Raw genomic sequence first — 18,676 nt, 5'->3', positions numbered from 1 at the left:
GCTTAAAACTTTCCTTAAAATATCAGCAAAGTAAATAGTAGCTAGGGAAAAAAAAGGAAATAAATCAAGTTTGGTATTCAAACTTTCGAACTGAATTAGTTATTTATTTAGTCCCTTCACCATTTTTAAAATTCCTCTTCCCCCATCTCCCCTTTGGCAAGCATCGGCTTGTTCGCTCTCTATATATGTATCTATTTCTATTTTGTTTTTTTAATTCATTTTTTTTAGATTCCACACATAAGGAAGTCATATGGTATTTATTATTTTCTGTCTGATGTTTCAATTAGCATAATATCCTCTAGGTCCTTCATATTGTGGCAAGTGACAAGATTTTATTCTTTTTTATTACTGAATAATATTCTATTATATATACCACATCTTTATTCATTCATCTATTGCTAGACATCTGGGCTGGTTCCATATCTTGGCTATTACTAGTAAAGCTGCAATAAACATAGGGGTGCACATATCTTTTCAAATGTGTTTTTGTTTTCTTCAGGTAAATACTCAAGCAGTGGAATTGCTGGATCGTAGGGCAACTCTACTTTTACTTTTCTGAGTTATCACCATACTGTTTTCCACAGTGGCTGCACCAGTCTGCATTCCCACCAACAGTGCACGAGGGTTCCCTTTTCTCCACATCCTTGCCAGCACTTGTTATTTTTTTATTTATTGATACTAGCCATTCTAACAGGTATGAAGCGATATCTCCTTGTGGTTTTAATTTGCATTTCTCTGATGAGGAGTGATGTTGAGCATCTTTTCATATGTTTGTTGACCATCTGTATGCCCTCTTTGGAGAAACATCTATTTAGATCCTCTGCCCGTTTTTTAAAATTGGACTGTTTGTTTGTTTGGTGTTAGGTTCTATGTATTCCTTATGTATTTTGGATATTAAGCCCTTATCAGATATGCTATTGATGAATATGTTCTCCATTTTTTAGGGGGTTTTTTTTGTTTTATTGATAGTTTCCTTCACTGTGCAAGAACTTTTTAGTTTGATATAGTCCCATTTTTTTCTTTTCTTTCTTTTGCCTGAGAAGACATATCCAAAAGTATACTGCCAAGAGTGATATCTAAGAGTTTACTGCCAGTTATTATTAGGAATTTTATTATTTCAGGCCATACATTTATGTTTTTAGTTAATTTGAGTTAATTTTTGTACATAGTATAAGAAAATGGTCAAATTTTATTTTATTTTTTGTGTGTATCTGTCCAGTTATCCCTGCACCACTTATTGAAGAGACTGTCTTTACTCCATTGTATATTCTTGCCTCCTTTGTCATAGATTAATTGACCATATAAGCAAGGATTTACTTTTGGGCTCTTTATTGTACTTCATAGATATATATATCTGTTTTTATGCCAGTACCACTTTGTTTTTATTATTGTAACTTTATAGTATATTTTGATATCAAGAAGCATACCTCCCGCTTTGTTCTTTCTCAATTTTTTTTCTATTTGGGAGTTTTGTGTTTTCATGTAAATTTAGAATTAATCTAAGAAGAATATCATTGGTATTCTATTAAGGATTATATTGAATCTATATACTACTTTAGGTAATAAGTACATTTTAACAATATTAATTCTTCCAATCCATGAACAAGGTATATTCTTCCTTGTTCCAAGGAAGGTATATTTTTGTATCTTATTCAAACCTTCTAAGGTATATTTTTGTATCTTATTCAATTTTTTCTTCAATATCTTGTAGTTTTCAGAGTAAACTCCTCCTTAGTTAAATTTATTCCTAGATATTTTATGGAGAAATTTCCTAAATATTATAAAAAGGAATTTATTCCTATCTTCAGATAAATCCAAAGCATTTCAGATCCCTAATAGCCAAATTTCAGGGGATGGCAGCTGCTGACATGGTTTTCCCTCTCTCATGCTATATAACCAACTTTGAAATGGCAGCCCCCAAAATTCATGATGGGAAGCCAAAAAGTAGATTTCCTGAGACAACTTACTTCAGCGGTGCTCCAAGGTTAACAGAGTGGCCATGGCACATTTTATCTTTCCCATCCCACGCAGCAACGGGCACTCCCTTGAAACTCCATCTTCACCTGTCCCACCCGGAAAAGCGTATTCCCCCCGGAATCAGGAGACGTCACAAGGATAGAGCCAACAGGTGCACATTACATCAGCATATACCAAAGATGAGAACACCTCGTTGGGCAGGTTCCTTCACCACCCTGTGCCTCAGTTCCCCCACTTTAAAATGAAAATGATAATGGTTCCTACCTCATAATACTAATAGAAGGTTTAAATGAGTTATTATTTTAAACAGTGCCTGGCACACAATGTGCTACCTAAGCAATTGGTGAACAAAAGGTAAATGAGGTAACTTGACCTTGATTCATGATTTCAGACTGGAATGGTCAGGGGGAAGACTGTAAACAAAAGGTGTATGAGTGGATTGGCTTGGCAAATTTGAGAATTAAACTGGGCTCTGTTTAGGAAACATAACCAAAGAATAGAGTTTTGTCAGCTGAAGTATCTCCCCCATTGCAAACACGGAAGAAATTGTCCTTCATTGATTAGTGCTCTGGATGCCTGCCTGCCTGCCAGCCATTTCCTCCTTGTCAATAAAGGCTAACATAGTCCAGCCTCATTAGCAACAGGAGGACATGAACAAATTAAATGGTTGCTACACCAAATCCTATTTAAAGGTACAATGACTAAGGAGAAAACCAATGCCATTCCTTCGTTTACATGAAGGCCCAAAGAATTTATTTGGGGCACACAATCAAAGTAGGTTTTTAAATCATTTTCTCCTATAATGTATCATCCATGTTTGTGCACAAGGCAGATTGCATGTTTCAAGGAGTCAGAGTTCTCGCCACGCTTCATATATCAACAAAATACAGATTATCCGTGAACCAGGTCTTTTCTAATTCGGAGTCTTCCCCATTCTCTTAACCAGTTGACATATCCCCATCCCAGGCAATATCCACCTCCATCTCTCCCTGCTCCCTCTTTCTCCTCTCTCTGCCCCTCCCCCTCCCCTTTCCTTCTCAGCTCTCCTCCTCTCCCATTAGTGGCGGGGTGTTGCAATGGGTGAGGAGGGATATTTTCTGCAGGGATTGATTTCTGATACCTAAAGCCGGAGTCTTGATCATTGCCCAAGGATGGAGTAGCATCTCTTAGATCCCCTTGGCCTTCCAGCTGACTGTCATATAAGCATCTGGTGGTGGGGACCAAAGAGCAGGGAAAGGGAAGACAATCTTTTTCTCCCATGTGCTTGTAGAACAGGTTTGAGGTTTTAGAGCTAAACTATAGTGTATTGTGATAAAGTGAAAGTTTAAACAGGATAGAAATAATTTATCTGGTAAACTAGAATTATGTATGTGTTCATTATGTATAATTCATGATCATAAATTGAAATGACTTTGAAGACAATCTCCTTTCCTCCTACCATTTTATAGATAGGAAGGCAGAGACTCAATGCAGTTTCCTTTTTGGAACAAGATGGAAGGGGTGTGTGCGTGTGTACATGTGTGTCATGGTACAAGAAGTAGTAGAAAGGGGAAGAGGGGGAGGAAGAGGAGAGTGGAAGCAAAAGTATCTGAAGTCCAGATACCTTTCCACTATCCCTATCTTGCCACAAGTTTGTGTAGTTCCATAACTTTATTTCTATAACATGAAAAATTACATAATAAATACACATTCCTTGGAGAAATTTCAGCATTTATACAAACACAAAGAAAACTCCCTTCTGTAACAGGCAGATATGACCGCTGTTACCATTCTGGTGTGTGGAGAGAGCACATGGTATGGGTGGCCTAGCATTCGCTCTGCCTTTTTCAGGGAGCCACACCCACATTTTGCTCTGGGGAGAACCCCTCAAGCAGTGGAATATCATTTCTAGTGGGACCACTAAGCCAGATGTCACGTTCTCCACTGACAAAGCGGTAGGCAGGTGACTAAGGTGAGATTTCAGTCTCCGGGTAAGTGAACCCCAGAGACTGAAAACTCTGGAGTTGCTTTCTCCTGGAAGGAGGTCGCCTTTTAGTTCCCATAACCCAGACACCTGGGACATCCTGGGTTCTGGCCCTTCTGAGAACTAACTCTTCAGCTTTCCCTTCAATTCTATTATGGTAAATTTACTGCATGATGGTCCCAGTTGGTGATCTTCATATTAATGTCCTTTATATGGAATCCTATGAAGAGGTGGAGTCTAGTTCCACATCCTTTGGCTCTGGATTGCCTATGACTTGCTCTGGCCACTAGAATGCAGGGAAAGTGAAGGCAGGCCAGCTCAGAGCCCAGGCTTCAAGAGGCCCTGAGTGCTTCCAGTCTCTCTCCTGGAGCCTTGGCTCCACTGTGAGAACAAGGCTGGACTAGACTGCTGATGGATGAGAAACCATTTGGAGGACATCCCAGGGGCCTCAGCCAACTTACAAAAGCAGAATCACCTAGTGGACACACAGCTACCCTCAGGTGCATGCAGAAGATCACCCTACTTTACTGAGCTAAATACATTGACTTTTTAAGCCACTAAGTTTGGGGTGGTTTGTTATGCAACAGTAGCTAAGTGACACTTCTGTGAAATCCCACATCCTTCCAATAAATTCCATTTATTACAAGCCAGAGTGAATTTCTGTGGCTGAAAAAAAAAAAAACTAATGGACACTTTCCATTCTTCTGCCGGAACATGATTACAATCATACCATACATCGTCTTTTGTAATCTACCTTATTTCACTTAGCAACTGATTTTGAGCATCTTTCCCTAGCAATAAACTGGGTACAGTAAAGAAGGAAAATCTATCCAATACCTCATCTGAACCTTTGCCCAAGTCAGTTTCCATCATGATATCAAGGCCATTGGCTAAATTGCCATTCTTAGGTAGGTCTAGCATGGTCTGTCCTTTTTAACAGAAAGTGCCTTTAGCCTATTTCTCAGTAAGATTACTGGACAGCACAGCAATTTTTCACAGCTTGATAACCAAGAGAAGGGCATAGCCATGCCTCAGAGGTGCATGTGAACATTAACATTTACAGCCAGTGTTTACCTCTGTGGAAAAAGAAAGAAGTATAATTTCATTCAAAATGTTCTATTCTTTTCTAATGTATAAGACATGTGGATGAAGAAAACAGAAAAAGAGATAGATATTCCCTGTAATAACTTTATTTTTTCTGAACAAAAACCAAGTGGTTGCAGCTCTTCAGGCCTTTTCTTCCTGGCCATCCTATTTCCACCATTTTTTAAACCAATCAGTAGCTTTAAGTTGCGATATTATTTGTTTAAAAGAGTAAGACAAGGGGAGGATGCAATACTTGCTTAATAATCCTAGGATTTATGCTAATGGAAGTGTGTCCATATTTTCCAAGGAAAATTAGTGTTTATCAAAATGGATCCCCTGAAACTCTGCAAATGTTCTAGTGGAGGGAATTTTCTTTTTCTTTTTCCAATTTTTTATTTTTAAATCATGTTTATTCTATCATAGTTTCCTTAGCTTTTCCCCCTTTGCCCTCCTCCACCCATCCCACTCCGCCCCCCTCTCCCACAGTCAATTCCCACTCTGTTGTCCACGTCCATGGGCAACATACATATTCTTTGTTTAGTCCCTTCTTGTGGAGGGAATTTTCTGAGTGCATTCTGTGCTTGGGTCCTTTCCAAAAAGTTGCAACTGGACGTCTATTCTGATCTTGATTGCTTTTCCTTTGAATTTGATTTTTTGCTGATAGTAATAGCTACCATTTATGAAACCCATATGGCATTTGTCTCATGTAATCTTCACAAAAACTCCATGAGGTAAATATAGATGTTTAAATTATTCCCATAAGGTTTCAGGAAGGCAAGTAAATGGTGCAAGGTAATAAGGATCAGAGCTGGGATTGCGACTCCAGTTTGTCAGACTCGCAAGTCAGAGTGCTTTAACTTAATGCTACACTGCCTCAATCACTATGGAGTTTTAAATAAAGACATTTTAAAAAACCATACTAAATCATCAGTAAATGGTCTTACAGAATTTTATTCCAATCCTAAGAGGGTATGATGTGGAAATAATACCTGATCTTCCCTGTCTCTTTCTACCCTCTGCAGCTTCTCCAGACTTCCACAGAGCCTGAGGGTACAGAACACACAATGTCTCCCTGAATGAGGCCACAGGGCACCATAGTAAAGAACCTCCTTTGGAACTTAAGAATCATTTGAAATCTTATGGCAGGCAATTGCTTAGGAACTCAGTGGTAAGCAAGAATACACGATATGTAGAATAAGCTTGTTTTTGAAGTGGATTTCACCCTAAACTGTAAATACTTATTGAAAACACAAGAGCACCTACATTAAACACCAAAACTAAGAATTACAACACACTCTACAAATGAGTACTGTCTAAAAGAACTTTCTATAATTATGAAATGTATTTTATCTGTGCTGTCCACTATGAGAGCCACTAACCTCATGAGGCTATTGAGCATTTGAAATGTGGTCCCTCCAATAGAAGGACTAATTTTGTTCATCTTAATTAGTTAATTATAATCAACTAAAATTTAAGTTTAAATAGTCACATGCGGCCAGTGACTACCATGTGGAACAGTACAACCTTAGGTGACCATACAAATGTAGGGTAAGAGCTATGTGAGCAATTTCAAGCATACCAACATTTGCATCATGGGGGTGCTAGAAGAAGAAGAGAGAGAGCAAGAAATTGAAAACACATATGAAAAACTAACCTGGTGAAGGAAATAAACGTACAAGTCCATGAAAAACAGAGAGCCCCAACCAAGATGCACCCAAAGAGGCCCACTACAAGACACATCATGATTAAAATGTCAAAGGTTAAAGACAAAGAATCTTAAAAGCAGCAAGAGAAAAGCAGTTACCTACTTTTAGGTAAGCTCTCATAAGGGAGCTCTCATAAGACTGTCAGCTGATTTCTCAACAGAAACTTTGCAGGCCAGAAGGAAGTGACAAGGAATATTCAAAGTGATGAAAAGAAAAGAACTACAACCAAGATTACTCTACCCAACAAAGCTATAATTTAGAATCAAAGGACAGATATAGAGCTTCCCAGACAAGAAAAAGCTAAAGGAGTTTATCACCACCAAAATAATATTACATGAAATGTTAAAGGGTCTTCTTGAAGAAGAAGAAGAAGAAGAAGAAGAAGAGAAGAAAGAAAGAAAGAAGATAAAAATATGAACAACAAAATAGCAATGAACATATATCTATCAACTGTTGAATCTAAAAGTCAAAATAAATAAGCAGAATGGAAACAGACTCAGATGGAGAACATTTTGAAGATTGCCAGATGGGAGCGGCTTGGGGGAATGGGTAAAAAAGGTGAAGGAGTTAAGAAGTACAAATTGGTAGTTACAAAACAGTCACAAGGATGTAAAGTACAGCATAGGGAATACAGTCAATACTATTCTAATGACTATGAATGGTGTCAGGTGGGTAGGAGATTTATCAGAATGATCAAGTAAGTTATATAATGTCTAATCACTGGGATGTACACCTGAAACTAATATAATGTTATATGTCAACTGTAAATAATAAAATTAAAAATGATTTAAAAAAAGAGCTAGATGAGGGTGGTCAGGGAAGGTCTCATCAAGATGTATCGCAAGAAGTTTTTGAAGTGGGAGAGAAAGGAAAAATAATGCAATTGGACTGAACAAGAAAGGAGGAAAGAGGGGAAACAAACACTGTCCTAGAAGAACAGTAGCTACAGATTTAAAGGCCCACTGGAAGGTAGCAGGAAAGTAATGTAAACAAAGAAAACAGTTTGGGGCAAGAGACAGCAAGGTGTGGTAGGGACTATGGAGAATTAGAGACCTAACCTGATCAAACGTGACAGTCATTAGTCAGCTCCAACCAGGCAGTCATTGCCATACAGAAATGCAAACCCCATGTTGACTATCTTCTTATTTTTGGAGAGAAGTCAGAAATTCAGATTTTTATGTAAGGTCATCTAATTTTAAACATCGGCAACTGTATTAATCTGTGCAGACTAAATGTTTTTAGTAGATGCTGTTGGTGGCCCACTCCTGTCCACTCAGCACTCACCTCTGCATGCCGGGGTACCTCCTGTGAATGCCTTTAACTCTCTGCCTGAAGACATCGTTCGCACACTTGGCCTTCAGGCAGGGAAGGCCGGGAATGTGAAAAATTAGTGCTCTCAGAAGCAGCTCTCTGCCGAACAGACATGGAGGGAGTGCATAAATACCCAGTCTCCTCACCTCCCAGCTGGCATAGCTCTGGGGTGTCTTCTGTGCTGTCTCCCAGAGTTCCCGTGGGAGACTGAGCTCCAGCTGTCCGCAGCAGAAACTGGCAGAGAATGGGCCATTCATTGGTCTCCATTCCTTCCCCATCTCCCTTCCCCACACATCTACCGATATTGCTAGGCATCACCTTCCAAGAAACTACTTGCACACCAATCTGTATCTTAGAACCTGACTCTGAAGGGACCTAAACAAAAACACATTTGTAACAAACTCAAAATCTTAGTTAAGTTTTAACTTTCATTCTCATCACAGCAAATGCAGGTCAGTTTCAGAGGCTCTGCCTGGGGACACATGGCTTTCTTCCCCATGTGGCCATGCATCTTCTATGATACGTTCCTTCTCCGCATTCAGTGATGGAGAAAGAAAGAGAACCAGGAGCAATGGGAGAAGGATTTTCATTAGCAAGGCCTAGAAGCAGTGACAGCGCTTTTGCCCACATTCCAATGGCAGAACACATTCACATGGTCCCTCCTACTTGCCGGGGAAGCTGAGGAATGCGGTGTTGCTGTGCACCCACTGCAACTTATTTAGATTTTGTAAAACACTGTCCAGGCCAAAGAAACCACGTCTTTGGACCAGGGTCAGCTTGTGGGTCACCAGTTTGGAATTTCTTACACACACTTATCCTAAAATTGAGAAAAAATGCCAGCAAGTTGCCTAACAAGTTCTTACCTTACACAGAAACAAATGTGGTACACTTGACCCAGCTGTGGAATAAGATAAGTGTATGGAAATCAAGTCACTTCTTCATTGACTACTACTATAATTTCAGGGAGAAGTTATAATTTCATTTCTGATAGTCCTTATATGAACAGTGGCTCCCAACATGATAGTTTTCTTTACTGGCTGCATTCTCTGCAAAGTGGTGGTCTATCTGCAAATAAAAGATCATTTAAGCACAGTCCCACGACCACTTCATATTCAACCACTCTCCCCCTTGCTCTCTACACTCTAGCCATGCTGTTTTTTTTTCTCAAACTGGTCTAACTTTTTCCCATTTCCAGGTCTTTGCAGATGTTCCCTATTCTAGTTATGTGTTCCCTCTCTTACCCCTTCTCCTTTCCCTGTTCTTTACCCGGATGACCCCTGTGTATTAATAACGTCTCAGGACAAATGTTCTTTCCTCACAGAAGCTCCCACAGAGCATCCAAAATCAAGTCGCTTCCCTCTGACCGCTGTTATTCTTGCTTATTCCATCTACGACAATTTAAAATCCTATTTGTGTATTTCATATAGGTGTCCCCGAGCCTGCTCACTTCAGCACCACACGCACAGCCCTTGGCACCATGTAGGGCACGATGCTGGTACTCAAAATGGATTTGTTGAATAAATACATGAATATTGAAAAAATTCCACTGCTTTAAAGAATTTTGTGGGGATAACTTTTATAATTAAAATATCATATCCCAACCTGTTTTGAAAGATTAGTTAAACTTTATTGGGTTTTAGGAAAAGTAGTATTTGTACAATGAATGCTGCCTGAAGCGACAAAATAAAATAAAAATTCTTTCTTTATCCTAGAAATCCAGGAACTCAATCTTTTCTAAAACCCGCCTAGATAAAATTCAACGTACTCATTTACGTCAACAGGAATGGAGGGATAAAAACTCTTAAAAAAAGTGCAAGTGGCATTATTACAACGTGAAGGATTATTTCCTAAAAGCATGATTGGCTTAAACAAGCTACCAAGTTGCTCATGGATTAAAAAAAAAAAAAGAAGGAATAGGAGCTAACCTCGATTCTTCCCTTTTCTTTACCCTGCACATTCTAATCTGTCTGCTGACGCTCTGAGTTGTACTCCCAAATGTAGTCCCTTCTTTCCCCAGAGAGAGTGGCCTGCATGGGAATAAAGAAAGGGTGCTACATTAAAAGGTTGGGGAGTGTTTTGTTCTTCATGCCTGTGGTATGTTTTGACTTCGCTGGTTCTAAAATGGCCCCTGGGGTATAACACAGCAATAAGGAGTGAGCCGGTCAGACCACTTGATTGCAGGTCCAGCACTTGCCAGCTGTGATGTCAGGCACGTTACTTGGTTGGGTCTCAGCTGTGGTTCCTCATACAAAAAAGAGGAATATTGGTACCCCCCTCATGAAATGGTGATAGCCATGAATGTATATGGCAACATGAGGACTCATTAAAGTCAAAGGAAAGAAGGGAGGGAGGGAGGGATGGAGGGAGAAAAGAAAGAGAGAAACTTTACCCTGAAACCACTATGAACTAGTTACGTAGTTAGGTACCTTAAACTCCCTGGGATTCACCTATTTTTCCTAAAAAATCAAACGAAGGGGTGGTGGATTACAGGACTTCTATTAGGCTATAGCAGTAAATGAGAAAAAATCTGGAGGTTCCACTTTTGCCCAAGACTGTGTGTCGAATGTGTAACGGAGCTGTCTACTCAAGGAGTACACTTATTTGTTTAGTTGGAAATGTGATTTTTGGTTTTTAGTTTTCATTTGGGAGGTATTTATTGCCAACTGGTGAGATTTGAAAGTATTTTCCCTATAGGAGGTGGATTTGGAAGTCTGGAACTCTTTCAGAAGCTGAAACTAATTAAAATATTTATTTTAGCACCCGTAGCGAAGACACTGCAGGGGAGAGAGTCCGGCGTTGGTTTTTATGAAGGTGTAATTATATCTACTAACCCCTCATGTGTGCTGTGGAGCATATGCCCCAGTACCACCCCACCTGCTCAGACACCTGCCCCGCATGCTAATTCGTAGAACAGTATTTAATGCCTGACCTAAGGGTACCCAGGGTTCCCCATCCCCACCCAAAAACAATACAGTCTTGTTCTTTCCACCTTTTATTACCTATAGCCTCACCTCTGAGTGAAGTACTTCCCCAGTTTTACATTCAATGAGAGCTATAAAACTGCAGAAGAGAAAGAGAAGCTGAAAGATGAAGTAACCAAGTGTCAGTTTCGGGGATATGCTATCACAGGGGTTGAGAACGGTACAAAATATATGAGTCCTCAGTCCTTCCTGAGCGCTTACAAAATCCTTGAAGAAGTATGATTTCAGTAAAAGGCAAAGCTAATGTGAACATTCACCATTCTCGAATGGTGAAAACTGGTAACTCTGGAGCTTTCACTGAAAACAAGTGTATCAAGGGTTGAGGCTTCAGGCGACTAAGAACTATGAATACCTGCTAATCCACGCAGGGGCTCAATGCTTCATTTACCACATTACTCCTCCCTACTCTCCATAGGCCTGCTGTTTTTGGAATATTTTGCAAATAATGAAATTGGGACTCCATGAAGGTCAGTGCTTTAGGAAGCAGTTATTAGTGAACTAAGTACATAGACTTGCAGGTCACATGGACTTCCCAGGCTCTTCTAATGACCAGAAGAATGACTTCAGGCAAGTTACTTCATCTTGCTGAATCTCCCCTTCTTCATTTATAAAAGAGGAGTGATAATAGTTCATGAACCACCTTTCTTGTGAAGATTCGATGAGTTAAATCATGAAAAATGCCTGCCTGGCACATCACCTGTCAGGGGAGGCACAATTAATCAAGTTTTGCCATCCTCCTCCTCAAAGACCACACGTGGCGGCCGGGGAGGCGGGGGGGCGGAGCAAGGAGCAGCAGCGGTAAGATACCAGCTTGGGATTTTTGTTCTACTCATTCAGCTATGTATTTGGTTTTCAAAAACTAAATTCAGGGAAAAATAATTGAAACTGGAAGAGGATGAACAGGGAGAACAGAACTGGAAAGAAACCGATCAGTCCTACTTTTGGAATATCCTGGATATGGGTCTTTTGACTCCCACTCAAGGCTTAAAAAAAAAAAACTATGATGAGCTAAGAAGTATTTGTTTTTTACCAAGAGAAGAGACTCTGTAGGGCTTCTAGAGTTCCCAGCCTTGAGGGCAAAGAGAAATTACAACGTTCTATTGTTATAGGCCAAGTCCCATTTTCTCTTCTCCAAGACTTTCCTCATACCCTTCCCCCTTTCTCTTCCTTACCGCCTCTTGACCTCAGCCTCCTTCTTCAAGGGCCAGTTCAAACCCTACCTCCTCTGCCTGGGTCTGCTCTTCCCTTTCTCTGGAAGCCGAAATGTTTATTTTTAGTGTAACATTTAATTGATTTCTTTGTTTCATACAGACTAACCTCCCTCAAATAAGTTAGGTGCTGCCTTTGACCACCCCACAGGATTTGATACTAAGTTGAAAACCTAGGAGGCTCTAATAGACATGTGCTTTGTACAAATTCTTGTAGAGAAATGAACTGATTATGGCAGTTGTGAAATACCCACTTGGCAGCCAGGACCAAACTGTGAACTTGGCACAGAATTTTAAGACTTGGTCCACACCCTCAAGGTACTTTTATCCCTAAAGAAAACAAAGCTCACAGCACTTTATAACTAGAGACACTGGAAGAGAGACCAGCAATGTGGATTTTACTGCTACTTCATTTCCCCTGCTTTTCTTAGCAGTAAAATGGACACAATAGTAGGACCTACGTGATGGGGTCTTGGTTGGGTTTAAATGAAATCACGCAAGTCAACCTCAAGATGGAGTCTGGCATATACTAAGAGCTCAAAGTTAGCAATGGGTAGGTTCAGAAATGAGAAAAACATTTGTTCAAATGCCAGGGTGGAAAAACAAACATCTTATGCTCAAGAGGCTCACCTGGACATTTTCCAGGCACAGCTCGAGCTGCTCTTAACTTATTTTTAAGAGGATATAGGGGGGATAAATGGTGATGGAAAAAATAAATACATAAAAATTAAAAAATATTTTTAAGGTATTTTATCCTAAGTACATAGGTCAAAGTAAGAATAACACTCCTTCCCCATGCCAGTTTCTATACAGTGGCACGGGGAGAGGAGGAAAGAGCTGAAAAAAATTGCTAAGGAGCTCACTTCTGGGCCTAAAAAGTCCCAGAAAGAGGTGACTCTGGAAGTCAGAGCCATTTATAGACCCCTCCCTCCTGAATCCCAAGGATGGGTAACTTGGAGGCATAAAGAGACAGAGTCCCAGGTAGTGCACATGGAGCAGTTTTCTGCTATGCATTCCATTCTAAGGGGAGCAGAGGGCTGAGTCCACTGAGCTGCAGTAGAACTGTGTTATATATTTTTCCCAACAGAGGCCCTGTTTCAACACAGGCCACATTTCCTTTTTCTGAGACTGCTTTCAGGAAAACAAGCAGGCGGATTTGATATTACTGAGCTGGAATCACGCAGCCTCAGAGGCATCTTGTGGAACAGCAGCCAGGTTCTGGGAGCAGTTGTGTCCAATGTTGGTGGGGAAGGAGAGGCGACTAGGCTCTTTGGGAAATGACTTTGGTGCACCTGAATGCGCTCTGCTAAGGGGGCTTCAGGAGCTCTTTGAGTAGGGATCAGCTTGGTTTCTGGTCCTGTTGGAAGCACCTACAACACTAAAATGAAACTCTTCAGCAATGGCACTTAGCTTAGCGTAAGGGTGTCACAAATAGCAAAAAGACTTTTCTGGTTCCGAGGCTTTCTGTTCCAAATTTCACCTGTGGTTTTTTTGTTTGTTTGTTTGTTTGTTTTTGTGAACTTGGTGGGGGACACCTGTCAAAAGGGTCTCAGCTTGATCCTCTTAATATTCAGCCCTGCAGCTGGGGAAGTTACAGTGCTAAGCTGTACTTGGTTGAATTATTGTTTTGAATGTGATCACCCTCCTCTCCTGGATGAAGGTAAAAAAAGAGAACTACCTGCGATTCTACAGGGTCCAGCAGAAGTAACGTCTGCTCGAGTGTGGTTGGTAGGGTAATAACGTGGGTGCAATAATTTATAGTTTTAATTTTAACACTTCATCTAGAATGCCATATGGTGTGCTTGAGCATGATACTGTTATGTTACAGAATTACATGCTTAGGATTTTGTGATAAAAGACTTTATAATAAAAAAGGGGCATTATTTGTGTCAGATCCTGTGAGCTTCAACACAGCCATACTGTGAATTATGGAGGAAGCTTTGCAGGCTAAACAATGGCGAGTGGGAAGCCTTTTAGGAAGGTGATGAGGTAGACATCCTGATAGCAATAACAACTCTGCAGAGAGCATTTTCTGCTGGCTCTCTCTCTGCACTGTGTTCAGACCTGCATTATCTCAGAGTTCTTGCCATCACTCTGCAAGGTAGGGACTATGACCTTCCTTTTAGGTTGCGGTGCCTGAAGCACTCATAGGTCAGCCACCCACTCAGCATCACACACCCAGAGAGGACAGAGGCAAGACTTGAGCACAGGTTCTTCTCATTCCAAAGTCTCTTTCCATCCAGCTGCCACTGTTAGTCACTTTTACAGGCTTCACTGAACCCAACACGTATTGAACACCTGCTGGGTGTAGGGCAATGCATAAAATCCCCAGGGGGGACAGAAAGACGTGTAATACCAACTGTGTCTGCAAAACAGTTCTGGAAAAGCAATGAACTATTTGCGTGGTTATCAGTTGGATGAGAATAAGAGACATCTCCCAAAGAAAATAGTAATCCTTCCTAAGAAAATAAGGTGGAGACCATATTGCTTCCTATCCAGAGTGCAAACATCTCTTGAGGCTGAAGAAAGGGCCAGGGTGTCAGAGCACAAATCAGGTTTCAAGACTAAAGGTCCTGAATTTTGGTCCCGGCCCTACCCCAAACTAGTGCGGTGTCCAGGGCGAGTTACCCCACATCCTTGGGACTTAGTTTCCTAGTTTATAGAAATAATAAAAATGAAAATATAATGTTTGCACTGGGCTACTGCATGAGGTTCAGTGGAGATCACATGAAGTAATTATATAAACATGCTGTAAAACACTCTAAGAAATTTTTTTTTAAATCCTCACCCTAGGATATGTTTATTGATTTTAGAGAGAGGAAGGGAGAGTGAGAGAGAGAGAGAGAAATATCAATGTAGAGAGAAACATTGATCAGCTGCTTCCTAAACACACCTCAACTGGGGATCAAACCTGCAACCAAGATATGTGCCCTGACTGGGGATCGAACCAGCAAACTTTTTGGTATAGGAGACGATGCTCTAATCGACTGAGCCACCTGGCCAAGGCTTAAGAAATTTCTTTTCTGAGCTTTTTTTCCTTGGAAGGGCTGCAGGGAACCAGGGAGGACATACCACTGAGGGCTCAGTGTTGGGAATGGCCTTGTAGATGAAGAAGACAAAGCAAGCTGTAGAGTTTTCTGAATTCTAGAAGCCTTCAACTGGTCGGTTCTCTGTTTATGGTGAATCATAATCATCTTTAAAGCCAGCGGTGAAGAATGGGGTCCAAAATTCTGTCCAGCTCTAGATCTAATGAAAATAGCCTTGTCATTTCAAAGTGGATGAGCCACCTTTCCCTCCCGTGAGCTCTGCTGGCGTCCTCCTCCGCACGGCTCCCCACACTGAACAAGTGGCATTTCCTGGGGGCAGGGCGCCTAATGGTCGGGACCCAGGGTCTGGATAGGAGATATTCTTATTACGACAACTGTTTTTCACCACTTTAAACCTGATTCCTCAGCATAGAAAAGTGGGGTGGGGTGGAGATGATAATAGTACCAGACTTGTAAAGTTATTGTAAATATTTAAATAAGATAATCCCTGTAAGCTGCTTATCCCAGTAGCTGGGAAATAAATGTAGACTATGAATATTATCATTACATTTATAATTTTAACTACTCTATGTGCCTGGTATTCTATTAATCTCATCCTCTGATACATTTGTTTTCAGTGCAAGTTTAATATCCTGGGAAGAGAGTTTAAACCCTGGGAAAGCTTCATGAAATCAATGGACCAAAAGCTGCTAAAAAGTTATAAGGCCAGAAAGCAGAAGCATCACCTTCGCTGGACCCAGATTTTAACCCAGTAATCTAAATTGAAAAACATACACCAAGGCAGAGAGAATCTGTCTCATAAGATTATGAATAAGCGTATATTCTATAACCCCTCGGTTGAGAGTATTAGAGCAAAGAAAAAAATTTTTGCATATGGCAATCACAATCATTTGCTTTCAATTGCCTGAAATTGCTAGGCTTCCATAAAGCACACTGAATAATTATAAGCCCCTGAAGTTTCCTGATTCAGCCTCCAAAGACTATTTGTTGAATTTCTTTCAACAACAAAACCGAAGTGAAAAAAAAGAACCTTCAACAAAAATACCTTTTTTTTTTTTTTTTTTTTTTTTGGTCAACAAAAGAATATCCAGCCTAAAAAAAGTCTTATAGAAGTTTATTTGAGCCAAACTAAAGGCAGCTGCTGAGAAGGAAAATCTCAATGGATTGAGAAAATGCTCTGGAGTATGGCAGTTTTACTGCTTATTTTATACGTCATAATCAAAGGAGAAGATGCACGGGATTACGTGAAATCCACTGGTAGGAGACTAGCGAGAAGGGATAGAGCAAAGCCGAGAAACCTCTGAGAGACACACACTTCTTTTATATTGGTAGGTCTAAGATAGTTAACAGTTAACATTTACAGTACATAGAAATGGTACAATATTTGGGCAACAAGGTAACAGAGAGGGGTTCCGTAATCTGGCGCTCTGGTGGGAGACTGGGCCCTGAGGGGCCTGGAGAAAGGGTAGTTACTGCCATTCCACAGGTATGTTATTGTAGATACAAAGAGGCAGGCTCACTTAGGGTGAAGGTTGACCTTTGCACGGAACGTACTGGCCTAGCATGTGACAACCCACCACGACTCACTTTTAGTTAGAAAGTTTTAATTTCAGACCATCCTATGGGATTACTTTAGGTCTCTGAATTTTTAAAGCCACCAAGCAGGCCTCTCTGGAGCTTGTCAGATGTAGTAAGTGGCTCCTTTTTCACCCACAGTGTTACCTCATTTACTATCTTCAAGATTTATAGGTTTGGGGAAGTTTCCTTTTTTGGGTGGAGTAGAAGGAGGGAAGAAAGGAGGCTTAAAAGCATTTCTTAGATTTTCAGACATAATGACCCGCCCTAGAGGCTTCCTTTCTCTCTAGAAAAGGAAACATACAAACAACAACAGAAAAAACAAACAGTGCTTCTGTTGTTTCCCAGGAAAACCCAGAGGCTTGCGCCAAGCAGACTGCTGTCAGTTATTCCTTCCTCTCTTTGGCTGCCAGGTCACTGGAGCTTAAAGAAGAGGAAGTAAATTTAGTGCACATTCTGTAACCTCTAGTCATGGGTCAAATTTCACTAAGGTCTATTAAAAATGACCAAACACCCGCCCCTTTGGAAAAACTCTGGGCAGCCATTTTGTGTTCAAAGAAGCTGCCCGGATCCAATGTTCAGCATTTTCTTGAAGTAAGTAAACCTCTCTGGAAAAAATCACAGGACAAAGAAAAGAGAAGTGCTCTGCTGAAGCAGAAAGAGACACTGCGTCCGGGCAGAAATTCCCCCTCAGGCTGCACGGTAAAGGCCTGGAAATCCCAGAGTAACAGCTGGGAAGTTCCACCTGGGCTGTATTTAGCTGAGCATTTTTATGGTCAAATCGACACTTGTCCTTCCGTATCTGTAAATAAACCTTAAATAAACTTGTTCCCTTTGGGGGTGGCATTTCTGGTTTCATTTCTCTTGACTTTTCTTCCCTTTCTATTTTGTAATCATTTCCATTATCGCTGACACTCCAAGAAGAGGAAACCTTAACTAAGGGAGTTAATGTGATTGCCTTCAAGCCAGCAGCACCCGCGTTGATCGCCGGCGGGAGGGCGCTGCCGCCCTGCTTAGGCCGGTTATGTCTCAATTGCTTTGTCAATCAGCATCTTTTCCGGCAAGGCCGTAGCCCAGCACGGCAGTAAGTACCCTGCAGCCAGCAGATAACGTTTTGAATCCTGTTGTTACTACTGAATAGTACAGGAGCTCAGCCCAGTTACTTAACCTCCTAGACCTATAAATCTGAAACTCCAGTCACATCTACCTCACATTTATAAGGATTACATGTTTTATGAAGGTTCATTAAACGCTTACTCCAACCACAGTACAGTATTTTACTGAGGTCTCGTTGAACTAGATGCCTCAGAAAGGAAAGATGAAATGGAAGTGCTTAACATTTTATGACAACTCCAACCTATCTGCACTTTTTCTAGAGAAGGTAATGGTTATGTGACTTCAGTTTCCCCGAGATCTGCCTTGGGGAGGATAAGGACAGGATGTGGAACTGCAATAGCCTACCCCTGGGCCCTTCCTCCAATTTTAACTCTACCTACTCTTCAACCTCATTAGGGTCACCCCATGACCTATGGTTTGGATTTCATACTCTCCCACCTTCCTTAAAAAGAAACCGTGGATGTATCAATTAACCCTTCTCCCAGCCGGGACCGTCAGTGTTTAACCCTTTGTAGATCTCTCCATATTAGAAAATAATCTCCCTGGGCCATATCCCCTCTCCTGCTACTACTCCATTTCTCTCTTTTCCTTCAGAGTCAGATTTTTCACAAATTATGTATTAATTAATGCCATTTTTCACATCTGATTTGCTCCTTAGTTTAATTCTATAGTCTGGTTTCTAGCCCAAACGTTCCCCCGGGGGAAC

Source organism: Pteronotus mesoamericanus, unplaced genomic scaffold (assembly GCF_021234165.1).
Source record: "Pteronotus mesoamericanus isolate MK-2021 breed Mesoamerican mustached bat unplaced genomic scaffold, CSHL_Meso_final contig_73, whole genome shotgun sequence".
NCBI classification, from domain to species: domain Eukaryota; kingdom Metazoa; phylum Chordata; class Mammalia; order Chiroptera; family Mormoopidae; genus Pteronotus; species Pteronotus mesoamericanus.
The sequence above is the reverse complement of the archived record's forward strand: the minus strand, read 5'-3'. Positions refer to the sequence as shown.